Genomic DNA, 17357 nt, shown 5'->3' on the forward strand with positions numbered 1-17357 from the left:
CCATGCAGCCTCGAATAAAAGCTGAAAAACCTTTTCCTACTCTCCTTTCCCCCCCCGCCAGAATATGGTCTGCATTCTCCTACGAACCTTCTTTTCCTCTCTACTGTTTCCAACTGTGGGAAAAATGTCCCCAGCTCAGGGTGTTATCCTTGCCGCGCGGCTTTCAGGGCGTGATTGCCATCTTCGTCCGCCAATCTATGACTGGGGTGTTGCTGTTGGACCAATGAGAAGATGGGAAAGGCACCCCGCCCTTTTCCCGCTGCCCCTGCTGCAGGAGCTTGGGATCCCCGTATGGTCAGTCGCGTTTCCGCCCGCGAAGGCAGCGAGCTGGTAGGGGGAGGGGTAGCGCTGTTCTTGCTACCGCTTCAGCGCTGGAGCTGTTGTCGTTGTGAATGTAGAGGGGCTACCCCGCTCAGCGTGAGGGAGCCTGGTCCGGCTGGCGAACCGATAACAGCCCCCCCACACCCCTACGGAGGCCGCAGCAAGGCTGCTGCTGAGCAGCGAGAGTGCGGGCCACAATTACGGATTGATATAACCGTTGCAACCTTCTCTGTGACGTTGCTTAATTCTACTGTGAGCAGCCCGGCAGAGGGAGTACCATACTGGGCTGCGGCGTCCAGGAAATACCGCGGCTCTGAGCCGGGCCTACCAGTTTTTCTAGTTCGGGAATAGCTTGACTGGGATGCCGACTACTGAGGTGTAGTGGACAGAAAAAGTCGGAGCCGGGTGAGTGCTGGGGGTAGATTTTTTGGGGATCTATTTGGACATATAGGGGAGAAATAATAGGAGTCCTTGAGGTAGAGCACCTCGGACTGTTGCGGTACAGTTGGGATGTGGGGGAGGGGAATCAAGGGATCTTTTTCTCTTGGTTAGTGTTATCTGATGTTTATGGTGATGGATTTGCTGTTCTGTTATAAAGCTGAGAGGGGCTCTTGTTCTGCTTTCCTCGGGTGGTGGGGGGAGGGGGTCCGCTTGGTGGTTCTGGATAAATCCCGGGAGACAGGTCCTACCATCTTTCTCCCTATCCCCTCCAAAATCCTTCTCCCGTTGGGAATTGGTGGGGACCAGGACGTGTTCTGTGTTGACTTGGGACTAGGGTCCCCATTGATTGTGGGGTGCGGGATGGGGGCTCTGTTTTAATTTCCCTGATCTCCCGCCTCGTTTCTTTCTTCGGCACCAGAGAGATTTCGGATCCCCATTTCATTCTTTGGGCTGTCAGCCTCTCCTCCCCCGCCCCCACCTGCGTGCTGCAGGGGATTGTCACCTCATTCCTCCAGCGTAGAGTCTGGAAAGAAATGGCTGGCATGTGATCTCTAGATCTCGTTTCTTATTTTAGCCTCCATTTTTTATACTCTCAAGTGAGAAGGGGAGGCTGGAGGTCAGGCCTGGGAAATCTGGAAGTCACCATAAAGAAGATATCTCCCTCTGATTACCTTTTAGCTCTCTCTTTTTTTCTGGTACTTGCTTATTCTTATTTATTTTTCCGATATGTTTTCCATTTCACCTTTTCATTTTACTACAAATTCCTCTTCCTACTTTCACTCCACGTCTCTCACTTTCACATACCTGCGTTTCAGCACCTTTCTTTCGTACCCTAACATCTGTCACGTGTCACCCCCTCCCCCCGTTTTCGAACCTTTTCTAGCCTTTCTCGAGTGGCCCTTCACAACCTTAATAAACAACTTAATCCTTTCCTTGTATTTGCCCTAGATTTATCAAGCTTTGATTTTTTTTTTCACTATGTAGAGAGGATTTAGGACTTTTTAAAAATTCACTAATAAAAGCAAATGAGTTTAAATTTTCAAATTCTTTAGTTTGTAATTGGGTGAGGAGCAAATAGGTGCTCCAAATTGGGGGAGGGGAGGAAGTGAAAGGGGCCTTGCAGTTTTCCCATGAACCGTTCTATATTTCACTAGAGTAGGAGAGTGGAAAAAAGCAGCGTTTGCCAACTACTCCGCCTGTGCTGCTGTTTCATAGGAATGAATGGTCTGTTTCCTCATTGATGGCACCAAAAATCCTGAGTTTGCTCGAACCTAGCCTAGTGAGTTTTCTCCTTTCAGGATGTTCCAGAATCAGATTGTTGTACACTGGGACATTGGCTGCAGGAGGTGTTTATGACCTGTCTGCCTTTCTCTCTCTCTCTCTTTTTTTTTCTATTATGGTGGTTCTGCAGTATATACTCTTTTTTTTTTTTATAATTTTTTGGCTGAGTGCCTGGGGTTCTAGCAGGCCTTTCCCTGAGTTTGATTTTTAGCAATCAGACTGAGAATGAATGTGAGATTTGGGTGAATTCTGATTTTGTTTCCTTAGGTAGGTAATGGACATGAGGAACAAGGTCACATTTAGCCCTTTTTTTTTTTTCTTGCCCATGTCTTGTCCCCATATTTCTTTGGCAGGAGGCTTTCCTTTTGTTTTATGTAAGATTGGTTACTTGAGTAGTTCCAACCTCCAGAAGGTTATTTCAGCAAAAACAAAAAAAAAATTTCTATACTGAATTTTTTTGTGTGTGTGAAGAGGGAAGGGAGAGAGGATAGACTATAAGACTGCAGTGAAGATTTTTGTCAAGCTCATTACCCTCCTCCTACTTGTGTTGGGCATAATTTTTGTTTCCTTACAAAAGCACAAATGTAAGATTTTGCACTATTTAAAGCAAAAAAAAAAATGAATGTGTTGCCACAGCCTTGAATAAAAAAAAAACCCAGCATAACTATGAAGTTGCTATTTTTGCAGGCTTTCCCTTGTCTATTATTTAATTGTTCGAGAATCACGAAAGCAATGAAATGGATTGTGATCTTTTTTGGGGGGGTGGGGGAAGGATGATGCAAACAGGACCTCTCGATGTGATTTTGGCAGTGAATTTAGATTTGCAGTAGCAAATTTTAATGTGGATTAGTTTGTTCTGTTGTTGTTCAAGAAATTGTAGAGTTCTGAACTGTAGATAAAGAGCTTGCTTCCAATTTTCAGTATGATAGGATGCAAGAGGAGCAGAAGCCATGGTGGATTGTTTTTCTTTTTCAAACCTTCAAGGGGTAAAAGTGTAGTGGGTTTCGGGATGCCTGGCACAGAGCAGGAAGGGCTTTCAGGTGAAAGGTCATCTGAAAACTGGGTTGTGGTTGTGTGGTGCTGGCTCTCTTTGTGTTAATAAATGCAGAAGGCGTAGCTGGTGGCATTGGAGCTCTTGTTGCTACGAGAGAAGCTCAAGTGGTGCTGGCTGTCTCCAGGGAAGGACAGCATTGCAGCGTCCATTACTGCTGCCGGCCTGGGAGAGCATGAATGGCTGATGTTAAAGGAGATGGCTGATTTGGTTCACAGGCTGTAACTTTTGTAACTGGATTTTTCATAACATTTCCACTGTCAGGAGCCTTAGGTTTGTGAGTCATAAAGAGGTTCTGGTTTGGTGACCTTGGCTTAATATACTTTCAGTGTGCATTTCACCAGCTGAATAAATCTAGAGATTGCACATATGCAGCTTGTTTTCTCAGTTCCTCAATGCCTTATAATATCAGATCAATTGTACCCACACAGAAGTCTGTTAGAAGGGAGTTCAGAACTTTAAAATATTCCTTATCTTTTTCAATTTCTGCAAAAAACAGCTTTAACTGAGCACATTCTACTGCAGCAGCAATCACACACAGCCTTTACAAGTTGTTGGTTCCTCCTCTCAGACTCATATTTGGTTTTCTATGTTTTGCCTTCCTTCCCTTTCTTAATGTTTTATTGATTGTAAATTCTGCTGTCTGCCATGGGTGTGTTCAGAAAAAGCCAAGGCTGCTTTGCTGCTATTGTTGAGAAGCACATTTTGCAGACCTGTGTAACTTTTAAATAAGTCCATGCACAGCTAATTGAGCCTACTTTCTGGAATGTGTGTCCATGTTTTATATGTAGATCCAACAACAATAACAAAAAAAAATCCAAACAAACCTCTTTCAAGATGCCCTTGGACTCCCTAATATGTCCTGAAAATTTGGTGTTGGTAGGACAGTAATCACGGATGTTAGGGGGAAGTGGGACTCAGAAAAACACGTATGCGTGCAGTACTTGCATAAGCTGCTTTTCTTTCAGAAAGTAGACTAAAATGCAGGAACAATGAACCTCAGAACTTCCTCTAGCAGAGACTTAGGAATGCCCTGTTTACTCTTTTTAGAATTAATCACATGCCCTATTCCACATCATGTGTACATTTAAGCACCTATTTTATCTTATGCCTTGCGCATATGAAAGAAATATACATTTTTCTCAATGCATAGCTGTAGAGCATTGTTCTGATAATTCTCACCATAACTCAGGAATTAGAATATAAATCACTGCCTATCTATGGAGTCTAGTTTGCAATCAAAGTACTAACAGTGACCAATGGCCTTTGGGGTTTTCTTCTAATTCTTACAAACTGGTTACCAGCAGGATTGTTTGATATTGCATAGTGTCCTATTTCAGGAAGTAGAAAGACGCTAGCATTTTTTTGTCCCACCGAACCTAGCAAACCTCCAAGTTTATGGTATAAACATGATGGCAGAAAGACATGGCCTGTCTAATCTGCCCTTGCACACCAACTCAGCTGTACAGTCCCTGCCATTTCCTCAGTGATCCCTGTGCTTGTCTCATGCTTTCTTGCGTTCACATACTGTCCTTATTTCCGCCATTCCCCTGGGAGGCTGTTGCATGCTTCCACCATCCTTTCTGTAAAGGATTACTCCTGAGTCTAACCCCTTTCATCCTTGTTCCAGAGCCTTCTTTCTGTTGAAAGATGGCTGCCTCCTGTGTATTGATACCTTGGAGGTATTTAAATGTCTCTCTTGTAGCTCTAGCCTCGCCTTTTCTCATGTTTTACATGTTTAGATTTTTCAGTCTGAACCCATATTTATATACAAAGATTATTGACCATTTTAGTAATCACCCTCTGGACCTAGTCCATCCAGTTTATCTGCTTTTGAAGGTCTGGTCTACAGAATTGTACTTGTTCATGTAAGTGAAACTTCCTTAGCTCTGCCTTTTTCATGCCAGTTTTTCAGTGATCCTCTTTGAGTCCTTATCTATTCCTGGCTCTGTTCCCCAAGAATCACAAGCAGATCTGATTTTCAGGTTAGCCTTAATATGCATGAGGGGAATTTGTATGCACTGTCTCTATTGTATGAAAATTTCTATCATATGCATATTTTTTTTTTCGTGGATATCCTGAAAACCTGATCTGTTTGTAACTGAGGACTGGAGTTAGCCATACCATTCTTTTCCATCTTGCAGTCCTCTGCTGGCCATGGTCGTCTTTTCTCAGCTCGCCCAGCTCCCTCCCTCTCTCCAGTCTTTTTTTCCTTTTCCTCCCTCAGCCATATTCCCCAAAGTCTGTTGATGCTGTCATCATTTCCTGGCTCTGCTCCCTGCAATATCTCTTGCTCCTCCTCTCCCAGCCTCTGTGCTCTTCCTCCCTGCCTGATTCTTATCCCTGGAGTCTTAGTGCTCAGAGTTTTTCTTTTTTTTTTCTGTCTGTCAGCGTCTCTCACCCAGTTTTAGAAGGGAAAGTAGTTCATAGGAAATTGATTGGCTGGTTTAATTTTGTTCTTAGCCTCCAGCAGGCATGGCAATAGAGAGATCCTGTTAATATCAAGTTTACCCAAGCCAATTGTTTAAAGAGAGGAATCAGGCAACCGAAAATGCAGAGAGACATATTTTAGGATAATATGGCTTACAGACTGAAGGAGTTAAAGTATTAACAATTAGTATACATCTCAGAAATTTCTCAGGTATTCAGTCCATGAATGAAGGCTTTGCTAGGGTTTTGTTTGTTTTTTTTTAATAGTTTTTGTCTCAGCACCCATTTTTCATTGGCAAGCTTAGAGTGGAGAGTTGCAGGAGAAAGCTTTATGATTGGAAACCTTTGAATGTCTGCATGGGAAGAGATTTGTTTCTTTTTCAGTGAGTGGCAGAGGGGTGGTGTCTTGAGATGAAAGATTTCTATCATTGTGGGAGACATAACTGATGGCAGAAAAGCCTGTCCAGAAATACAGGCAGAGCAACAAGAAAGCTTCTTGTATTAAAGTATCTTATCTGTGCAGTATGGAAGGGAACATTTTTCCTACAGGTACTGTACTGTAGCATAGTCCTTTTTTGTTTTGATGTACAGATTATATGTACATAAGATTTTCCATACTGGGTCAAACCAAAGGTCCATCAAGCCCAGTATCTAGTTTCCAACAGTGGCCAATCCAGCTCACAAGTACCTGGCAGGTCCCCAGTGGGTGGATAGATTCCATGCTGCTTATCCTAAGGATAAGAAGTGGATTTCTGCAACTCTACTCCAGAAACTTGTCCAAACCTTTTTTTTTTTTAAGTGCAGCTACACTAATAACTTTCCTCTGGCAACGAATTCCAGAGCTTAATTATGCATTGAGTAAAAAAAAATATATATTTTCCCTTTATTAGTTTTAAATGTATCACCTAGTAACTTCATTGTGTGACCCCTAGTCTTTGTACTCTTTGAAAGATAAACAATTGATTAATGCTTACTCATTCCACTTCACTAATTATTTTATAGACCTCTATCATATCTCCACTCAGCCTTCTCTTCTCCAAGCTGAAGAGTCCTAACCTCTTTAGCCTTTCCTCTTAGAGGAATCGTTCCATCCCCTTTATCATTTTGGTTGCCATTCTCTGTATCTTTTCTAATTCTTCTATTTCTTTTTTGAGATGTGGCGACCAGAACTGCACTCAATACTCAAGATGAGGTAGCACCATGAAGCGATACAGAGGCTTTATGATAGTCTCTGTTTTATTCTCCATTCCTTTCCTAATAATTCCTAGCATTCTGTTTGCTTTCTTGGCTGCTGCTCACTGAGCAGATGATTTCAACGTTTATCAACAATGCCTCCTAGATCCTTTTCTTGAATGGTGATTCCTAATGTGGAACCTTGCATTGTGTGACTGTAATTTGGGTTCATCTTTTCTTAAGTGCATCACTTTGCACTTGTCCACATTAAATTTTATTTGCTATGTGCTTGACTAGTCTCCCAGTTTTGCAAGGTCCTCTTGCAATTTCTCACAGTCCTCTTTAGCTACTTGGCTGTGTCATCTTACAATGCTACAACTAGCTTGTAGAGGATTTAAAGAGAAGCATACCAGTCATCTGATGCTCAGCTAATATTTATCATTTATCAGCTGTACAGATTAATGGCCCTGCCAGCTTGTGTTAGAAAACTTTGAGTGAGGGTAACGTACTCAAAGTGAGTGAGTGGCAGTTAAGGGAATCTTATTTATCTACAGTTTTGTAAATATTCTATGGAGACAAATTGGAAGTCCAATAGCAAAATTTGATTCCCCAGAAACTATTTGATTTGCTTCTTAAAGGACAGTGAGGTAGTATAGGTGTTTTGAAGAAACTGACACCTGCTTCTCTCTGTTAGAAGCGGATTTGCTTTCTCTGACCTTACCTCTGCAAAGGCATGGAGTGACCATTGCATCCCTAAACAGCAGGGGTATGATTGCATCAGGTTTCCAGAAAAGCTGGGCTAACCTGCATGGAGGGACTTTGGTTAAAACCCAAATTTCAGTGACAATGGGGAGACTAATCTATTTTGGACAGCCTCACTAATTTTGGTGGCTGTTGGGATTATGAGGAAATTTGGTAATAAGACATGGAAGAGGACTGAGTGTTGGAGATTGGTCTTGTAAGAATCAAGTTAAAAATAAGGCCTGACATGGCTTGCCAGTACAAATGGTGGGGGCCAGCACCTTTGACTGAATTTGGGCATGGTTGGGATTCATGGAAGACAATGGTAGTTAAAGGATTGAGAGGTCAGGTAAAAGACAAGATGGAGGAGTGAAGTGGGCAGAGAGGAAGAGTTGAGCTGCATGTGGGAATTTGTATGCTTATTTACCCAAAGCAGAATCTCTGCTATAGGCATATTTGATGGCCCAGTTTGTATCTGCCATCCTCTCTTACGTTAAAATGGTAAATGGGTATCTCAGCTTGTGCCTAGACCTTGTAGTGATTTAAAAATGTAATTAAACTGGAAGCATCACTATCCTCTGATATTATTAATAGTAAAAACTGGATGTCAAAGAACACTGTTAGCATAATTTACCGCAAGTAAACAGCTATGGGCCAGATATACTAAGGGAAAACCTTGTGTTAGGAAGATGTTTTGTGCTAATCTCTATATACTTGAATATGGAAATTAATATGATTTCTGAATTGAATTGTAATCTAAAGACAAAAATATTTGTGAATAAATATTAATTGTTCAGTCTTTAAATACTCCAGAAAGCTAGGTAAAGGTTTCAGACATGACCTTGTGTCATCTCTTCTGTTCATATAACCTTTGAAAATATTAAAGTATATTGAAGAAAAAGCATCAATTTCTGGGTGTTAGTTGTTTTGGGAACATTTATGTATGTTGGGGCAGAATCCCAACCCAGATGTATCATGCAGTTGTACACAAGTTCTCTCTACAGCTGCAGTCCCCAGTCTAATAAATTGAAAGTATGCTTAGTTTACAAGGTGGCATGCTCCATGGCCTACTTAAAGGGCAAAGCCTGCAACTTCATTTACTGTCGTCATCCTTGTTCCAGAGATACTAAAACTGCAAACTGGCTTTCTGTGAAGGGGAGAGCTCTACAAACAGTATCTGTAATAAAAGATTGCTTAAGGATGAGCAAATAGACACAATTCCAGCGTCTCCTACACTTTCTTATCTAATGCAATCCAAGTTGAGGTTCAAGTAACATTGCATGTGGTACTGGGGTATGATACCTAAGGCTTGTCCACATTGTCATATCACATGCTACTCTTGAGTTGTTGATGCCCAGGGTATGGGGAGAGGTACATACCTGCTTAGGCATTCTTAAGGTATATTAAGTGTACTCTTGCAAACAGAACTAGTAGCTTGAAAACTGTCCTAGGGTCTGTGTTCTCTTGACAGTTGTGCGAATGATGGCCAGAGGTTTTCTCTTGTGAACCTTCTTGATAGAACTTGCACAAAGGTGACAACTGTATGTGAACATGTCTGCTGGTCTCTTACTGACACACATGGGGGAGAAGAGAAGAGGAGGGGACGCCGTTCAGGCTATGTTAGTGTACTGAATATTGTTAAGCTGTAATGCAGGAAGACTGTTGAGCAGTTGATTGAAACAATAGGGGTCCTGATGGATTGTTTTTAGTTACCTCCCATTCAAGTACCTTTCATGGATAAACATAGCCCTGGGACTGCTTAATGAAACAACTGGAAGTCTACATTCCTGATTTGCTCTCAGATACCTTGGAGGATTTTGGTTATGTTGACAGTATTTTTTGTAGCTTGAGGGAGGGGGGTGTAAGAGAGGTTTGGGGTTAATGTAGGATACCAAAGTCCTCCTTTTCTACGAGTTTGAACAGGTCGAGACAGTGAATGGAGAAGATGGTTTACCTAAAATTTTATCAGTAGTGAAGGCAAAGAGAATTTAGAATCCATGAGCCCATTCTGTGCTTCTCCCAAGTATCCTGTAGGTGGTGTTGGATGGCAGGTTTAGAGTAGTGAAAACCTGAGTATTTTTATTATGGTAGTCCATTAAAATGTATCCTAGCTATGCCTGGGGAAAGTTCTGCATTTATTTCCCCCACCCCCCCTGATGACTCCATTGACTTTGCTACATCTTTTATGATTTTTTTTTTCATCCTGGGCATTACAAATGTTTGCTTTCACTCTTGGGAGGCCGAGTAGTAGGATTGATAGATTTACCGGGTGCTTTTTATGTTCCCATAGTTGGTGGTTCTGCTGTTCCTCATTATGAGCTATTAGTTTAATTGTTCTTCCATATCAGTCTTTCTCTTTACCCTTTTGATATTGTGTTTTATCTCCTGGTTGTGTTGGAAGCCAGCAGCTGAGGTGTAGAGTGCTGGAGTATACATTCCTCTCACCCATCCATTTGATCCATGTCTTGCTTTTACTGACTACATGGAGTCCAAAAAAAATGCACAATAGAACTAGATCTGAAATGAAGTTAAATATCACTTTGTATTCAAGGGTAAAATCAAGACATTTGTAACATAAAAGCTACCATGAAGAGACTGAGAGCAAAAACTGGCAGATAACTCTGATGTAAACATTTCATGCAACTGCTTTGCTTTAGTGATGCTCCCACAGGGTGGTACAATTCTCTCATGACTTGGCTGACATTGCTTTTGTAGTTTGAGACCTTATCTTGTATTTCCATATTGCAAATTAAAAAGCCAGATTTTCCTTCACAGTTCCAATGTATGTTTCTGGGCTTCAGGTGACTAGTGATTGCATCAATATGTACTTTGTGTGATTCACTTCTAGCTTTTACTTTTTATGTATTACACTACCTTCTGGTTGACCTCTGTGTCCCTGGATGATTTTTTTGTGTTAATTTTTTTTATATTCTGGTTTGTAAGTTGAAGTTCATGGTTTTTCTAGACGGGCAGAGGAAGTTGTGCAATAGAATTCTGGTTGATGCCGAGATGGAAAAATAGGTGCACTGTTCAATTCTATGTGACTTCTTAATAGGTGTCAAAATTACTCATTTAGCAAGATAGCGAATAATGGCAAATAAAGACCAAAATGTCCTGTCTAGTCTGCCCTTTTGATTTTTGTGCACTTGTGTAGATGCATATATGAGTTCCCAAGTAGAACCAAACACCAACTCCTTCTGTCTATCTTTTCCTAACACTCCATATTTTCCCAAGCAGGCCCAAAACCTGTTATGATGGCCTCCATCCTCTCTGCCAGTAGGCTTCTTCCACGTTGAAATCCAGCCCCTCCATTCTCATTAAAGTTTGGGTTTGGCCCTACTCCCTACATGCAGGTCTCTCAGCCTTCTAGAAACCCAATATAGTTATGCTGCTGCCGTACAGAGTTGTAATCATTGCCCCTTATAGGTTACTTGAATACTTTCCAGGATGCCCATTGTTCCTGAGCCTACCTCCTTGGAGCATCATGTCATGACCCTAGTTCTTCGACTGTTTCCACTGAAAAATGTTTGCTTAGCCTTTATTTTTCTTTACCTCTGCATTACCTTTTCCTCGCCTCCTTTGTCTTACAGTTCCCCCTCTGATTTTTCCCTTCACTGACATACATGAAAACGTTTAGTTGCTTCGCTTTACCTCTTTGATTAATTTTTCATCCACTCATGCTTTTGCCATCCCGATTTCTCTCCTTGCTTCTTTCAGCTTAATTAGGTATTCTTCCCTGTGTTCTTCTGTTTGAGATCCCTTGTACCTTTTGAATGCTAATCTTTTTACCTTTACATTTTAGCCACCTCTGGTTTTCTTTTTTTTTTTGCTTTTGCTTTTGTTTTCTTTCCTTATAGAAAGATTGGTTGCTCCTTTTAGATTAAGCCTGCTTTTCTTCCACTTAACCTAACTCCTCCCACCCTGCCAGTGCCTTTTTTAAGGTACTTTTCCATTTTACCAAAGTCAGTATTTTTAAAATATAGGACTTTGATCTTTCTGCGACTCCTCTCTGCCTTAGCCATTATGTCAGAGTATGCTGATCACTGGTGCTCAAATTTGTAAGTACCAGGTCCAGTTTATTCTCCTTGGCTTTAGTTTATCTATTTCAACTCTGTTTGCTCTACATTTGTCCAACTTTTATCATTAACTCATTTCTGTATTATGAGCTTTTTAAAAAGGCACCACAATTAAAAAAAAAAAAAATAAATAAAATACAATAAAAAAATGGCCTAATGCAGGGATGGTTAACTCTTCATATCTTGAATCACAAAACCAGAATTCACAGTAACAGAGAGAGCCTTTGAGGAACATGCTGGATGGAGGAAGGTTGAAAGTGTCCAAGGCCAACACTCTGCTTCCTCCTCATTCTCACCAGTCTCGCTCTCCACCCTGGCCCCACCAGTCTTGCTCTCTCCAGCAGTCTCAGTTCTCCCATGTTTCTCACTCTTTAATTCTTCCATCCTATCCCTATCAGGCTCCCTCTTGCTCAGACTCCCCATCCTGTCCCGTCTCCTCGCATCCATCCTCCTCTTCCCCTCCCCCGCCTACCCCACAACACCCTGAGGTCTCAGCACTGCTGCCTCTTTGTACTAACCTATTGCCATGGGCTTTCTGATGCTGCACATTTCTGTAGCCAGGGCCAAAGACCTCAGACCGGGCTCCTTACTCGGCCACTTGTTCATCCTTTATGACAGCACACACACACACACACACAGAGGACCTTCCCAAAACAGGCCTGCTATTGCCTTCCCACTGCTGGCGTTCTTCCCTCACACCTCCGTGCGAGCGTGTTCAAAACAGGAAGTGCCAGCCTGCAAGTTTTGAACATGCTCATGGGGCTGGCAGAGAGAGGGGAAGAATGTCAGCAGCTGCAGGATGGATTCCTGTGTGGGTGTGCACACCTTACAGTGAAAACGTAGCTGCAGCTGAGCAGTTTTTTTTTTTTTTTATTGGGTGGCAGGGGAAAGGAACAGCAAGGTCTACAATCTGCAGATTTTTAGAGTCTCATGTGACTTGTGAGATACTGATTGAGCACCCCAGCCGAATATTTGGTATAATCATCATCATATTAGGAATAGCTGGCAAAGATGGTTTATTTTGCCAGAAAGAAGGAAGATTTGTTAGACTGAATAGAGAGATTTATCTTAGAGACTTCAGTTCCCACAGTTCTGTTGTATACTGGGTGTTGATAGAAGCTTAAGGTTTGCTCCATTAATAAGATGGGCCCTAGGTCTGGCAGGTCTAAGATTGTGAGAAATTATTGATCCACGTAATGGCATACTGGGGTGTATCCCTTGGTGTGAAAAAACCCCCAGCTCCTGGGACTTTGTGCTCCTGAAGCTTCCTACTGCTAGTGAGGAGGGGAAGATATTTTCGTGCTGTGATTCCTGGAAGGGAAAAACCAAGACCTTGCTGCAGTAATGTAAGGTCTTTAATGATGTCTGTTTCTAAGACCTATTAACGATAACCTAATTACAATGCCGCAGTCCTGCTGGCGGGAGGAAGAGAGAACAGGAGGGGACGATTGAAGGGGTTTAGATCCTTCGGGAATCACAGTCTGATGCAGCGTTTTTACTGGACACTGAAACTGCAACTGACTTGGGGAATTAAACATCAACATTTTTCATTAAATTTCCATGGAATTGAGTATTTTTTATTAAGAATACATTTAGGGGCAATATTACAACATAAATTTTCAAAACAGTTTTATTAGTCACATCTAAAAAGCCCTACGTAATAATGACAAAAAGAGCACATTTCCTAATATTTAATGGCTTGATAGATTCAACTTTAATAGGAAATACCTGACCCAGAAGGCATTTTGCCATTATAAAGTGTTTTATTTGGGGGGGGGGGGCAGAGGGGAACCCTTTGGTCCTTCATGGAAGAGTGGGAACATTTTCAGTAATTTTGGCATTCTTAGCATTGACCCCCCCCCCCCCCCCTACAGTAACACAAATCAAAAAGTATCCGATTGGTATATTCTAGTTTGTACTTGCAAAGTAGTAATCTGAGAGTGATCATTTAAACTTATAGCCTATTCTCATATATGATCTATCTGGGGAAAAAAAATGCTGCATCTTTTGAGTTCTGGGCGGAGCTGGAGGCTGCCACGACACCTCTGCTGCTGCTGTCTGTCTGATCTGTGTGCAAGCTACAGCCAGCATACAGTCCATGATCTGCTCCAGGAAATGTTAATGTCAATGCAGCCTTTCCTGGCTAGGAGCCATGTCTGCGCTGAGCCTTAATTTTGTTGCTTGCTTGCTGAATAAATTAAATTCTAAAACACTCCCATCCATGTAACGTGTTGCTCAAATTAGTGTGCGGTTTCATTTTTAATGTGGTTTTTCCCCTCTGCTTTATTTGGTAATGTTATCTTTAGTACTTGGATTCTGTTCTCTCTCTTTTTTTTTTTTTTTTACTGCTTTTATAATTTGAAAGTTTGAAAACTGGCTAAGCGCTAGCACATCTGGGAACTCTGGATTTGACTCAGAGACTCCGGAATTCTAACGGAACTGCTGGGTCTCCGAGACAACACCTGAAAACTCCAGGTGCCCTGCTGCTGCTGCTAGTGAAGCAGCCTGGGCAGCCACACAAACTGGAAGGGGTCTAGTTGGCCCCCGCGGGCCAGTCGGCTGCCTCCTTCCTTTATTCTGCCTCTGCAGGCCTGTTGGATGCAGTTTTCCTCTTTCCTGCCTGCACCGTCAGGAAGAAGGGAAGAGGGCTCTGATCGGCCTGTGCTGTTAGGAAGAAGGGGGAGTCCCATCAGCTCACAGAAGAAGCAGGGTTATGGTATGGCTGGAAGGAGGAGTCCCATTCCACCCGGGCTTTAAGGAGGAAGTTACTGCCTCTGTTGGGTTCAGGGAGGGGGAGAGGAGCATGTGTGTGTGTGTGTGTGTGTGTGTAGAGGGATGGTATGTGATGGGGGTCTGTGAGGGGGGGAGGGATGGTATGTGAGGGGTGCATGTGGGGATGGAGGGGGCACGTGAGGGGGGCGAGCGTATGTGTGGGGGGTGCATATGAGGGGACACATTTGGGGAGGGAGTGCTGGTGGGGGGGGGGAGGGGGTGCAAGTGTGTGTGGGGGAGGGGAGTTTATGATCATATGTGGGAGGGAGGGAATGCATTTGAGTGGGCTTTTGTGTGGGGGAGGGAGAGTGTGTGTGTGTGGAATGTGAGCAAGCATGTTGTATGAAAATGAGAATTCCCTTTTCCCCCAGTAGACCAGCCCAATACACTTGGGATTTCCCTGCTTCTTAGCTTCTGAAGACAGAGTGCACACTTTTATTACCTCATTCTCTGCTATAAGAGAGGTGTGGCTTATAGGCCCTTGGCAATAGTCTGTCTCCTGCAGTTATGGACAAGAATAGATGGACTTTTTCAAATCTCCCAGAGACAGGGTGCGGCCACAGCCTGGTAGAGCTTTCTAAACTCCTGGGGTAAAAGGATTGCTTTCCCCAGTGCAGCTGCCTCCCAGGGAGGACCCTGGTTGTAGGAAGCCTAGATTTGAATCCCTGTTCCCTGGGAACTGAAGATCTCCCCTCCTTGGGGAGTTGAAGATCCTAGAGGACCTGGCCCTATTTAAAAAAAAAAAACAAAAAAAAAACCCCCCAAAAACTTGTAGAGTTTCAATGTCTCTTCACTCCCTGTGCCCCCTCCCTGCTCTTGTTTATACATTGCCTCTGCTCCTCCTGGGTGGTATGGGAAAATAAAACTTTGCTGAAAAAAAAAAAAAGCAGAGCAAACATAGGCAGGAAGAAAGAGAACAGCATGTAAGAAGCTGCCACGATCAGCAGCCTGCACTACTTCCCTGGAGGTGGTGAGTACCTTGGGGAGGCTTGGGAAGGAAGGTGTTTGCAGTGCACCATGCGGTGGCTTGGGACAGACCCAGGTGCTTCTCTAGTATGGTGAGATGCCCTTAAAAGAAAAGAGAAAGTGATGAAAGACCACAGGTGTGTTTCCTGTGGTTCTAAAATACCCCCAGCATGCTGTGTTCATTCTACCTGGCCTGTGACGTGGGCCTAGGCCCAGCCTCCCCAAAGATGCTCATAGAGGACCTCCTTGCAGGGGAAGGGCCTTGGGAAGGGCTTGGGCCAACAGCTGACTGAGCCCCCAGTCTTCCTCTGGAGGAAGAGCAGCCACTTTCAGGACAACCAGGGCTGCCTGCATGTCTGATGGAAAGAGGCTTAAGGGAAGTCTGTGGAGGCAGGATGACTGGCCTAGGAAAGGCCTTGGCGAAATCCTTAGGGACCCGACAGAAGCCCAACCCCATGGGATTCTTCCTGAATTTTATATTAGTAATGAAACAGGCTTTTTGCGCTATGCACAAACCTAGTTCCATGGCTGGATCGATGGAGCAAAGGGGTGAGACCCCTAAATTCTCACAAGGTATGCTTAGACTTAAAGCATCACAGCCATGCTGGACTCCGGAGAGGAGGTTTGGTTGGCAGACGATTCTAAGTGTAAAGTAAGTGCCTTTGAGTTCCCAAGAGGAGGGGCAGTGCTCATCGGAGGATAATGCCTCAACTGTAAGGCTTTACTGGCAGGAGGAGCTTTTAGCCTTCTTTACCAGTGTACAAGCAGCCTTGAATATTTCAAGCACCAAAACGAATGACCGGGTGGAAGGCGATCCCATTCTCCAGGGAATAAGGAAGCTGTTGAGGACCTTTCCTCTACATGAGTCCCTAAGGGTGGATGGTGTTGGCAGAATGGGACTCCCCTCAGGGGTTGCTCAGAGGAGGCAAGGTGATGGGGAAATTGTACCCTTTCCCTGCGGAGGAAAAGAACAAGCTAATATGGATTCCAAAGGTGGATGCACTGGTGTCAGCAGTGGCCTGTAGAACTACTGTTCCATTAAAGGGAGTTACAGCTCTAAAGCACCCTCAGGACAGGAAAATAGAAGAAGTCCTAAAGCAGATGACCTTCATAGGAGCCATGATGGTTCAAGCCTCAGTTTGCGAAGGCTGCGTAACCTGAGCTGCTTTCTGCTGGATTTGGTAGTTGCCTGAGAATTGAGAAATTACAAACTTGGAGTCAGCAGTGGCGCTTGGGTAGATGCTAGTCTAATCCATACATTTATATCTTGACCACTTGCCTCCAGAGTGTCAACCAGGAAGACTCCTTTGGCTCTGTAATTGGTCAGCAGAGTCGGTGTCCAAATCATACCTGTGTAAGCTCCCTTTTAGATGGGTGCTATTATTCAGAGAGGATTTGGAGAAAATGGTAAAGGATTTTTATTTTATTTATATTCCACCTTTTTGGCACTTCAAGGAGGATTACATTCATGTACTGGAGGTATTTCCTTATCTCAAGAGGGCATATATTCTAAACTTGTACCTGAGGCAATGAGGGTAAAGTGACTTGCCTCAGGTCACAAGGAGCTGTAATTGGATTTGAACCCTGGATTCCCTGGTTCGCAACCTGCTGCTCTCTGGAGAGTGGGAGCTCAGCCAGGAAGCTTTCCAAATGATAGTGGAACAGTGGGGGCCACCAGCTGAGGACTTAATGGTGACCTGAGCTAATGCTAAGGTGGACAGGTTCTTCAGTCGGCGAAAAGAGGCAGGATCCATTGGGATAGATGCCTTAATCTGGCTGTGGTCAAAGAACAGGTTTCTGTATATATTCCCTCCTTGGCAAAGTGATAAAGAGGATAGAAGATAAGAACATAAGAAAATGCCATACTGGGTCAGACCAAGGGTCCATCAAGCCCAGCATCCTGTTTCCAACAGTGGCCAATCCAGGCCATAAGAACCTGGCAAGTACCCAAAAACTAAGTCTATTCCATGTAACCATTGCTAATGGCAGTGGCTATTCTCTAAGTGAACTTAATAGCAGGTAATGGACTTCTCCTCCAAGAACTTATCCAATCCTTTTTTAAACACAGCTATACTAACTGCACTGACCACATCCTCTGGTAACAA

At 43.4% G+C, this 17357-nt stretch overlaps 1 protein-coding gene across 1 annotated transcript in view; it reads left to right on the forward strand.

Moving 5' to 3' along the window:
• Positions 1–31: 31 nt before the first annotated feature.
• SETD5 (SET domain containing 5) overlaps positions 32–17357 on the forward strand; it is a 238685-nt gene continuing 221359 nt past the window's right edge. Inside the window, 1 exon segment of the mRNA XM_029601121.1 lies at positions 32–726. The gene's annotated coding sequence lies outside the window, so the exon portion shown is untranslated.

Source organism: Rhinatrema bivittatum, chromosome 4 (genome assembly GCF_901001135.1).
Source record: "Rhinatrema bivittatum chromosome 4, aRhiBiv1.1, whole genome shotgun sequence".
NCBI classification, from domain to species: domain Eukaryota; kingdom Metazoa; phylum Chordata; class Amphibia; order Gymnophiona; family Rhinatrematidae; genus Rhinatrema; species Rhinatrema bivittatum.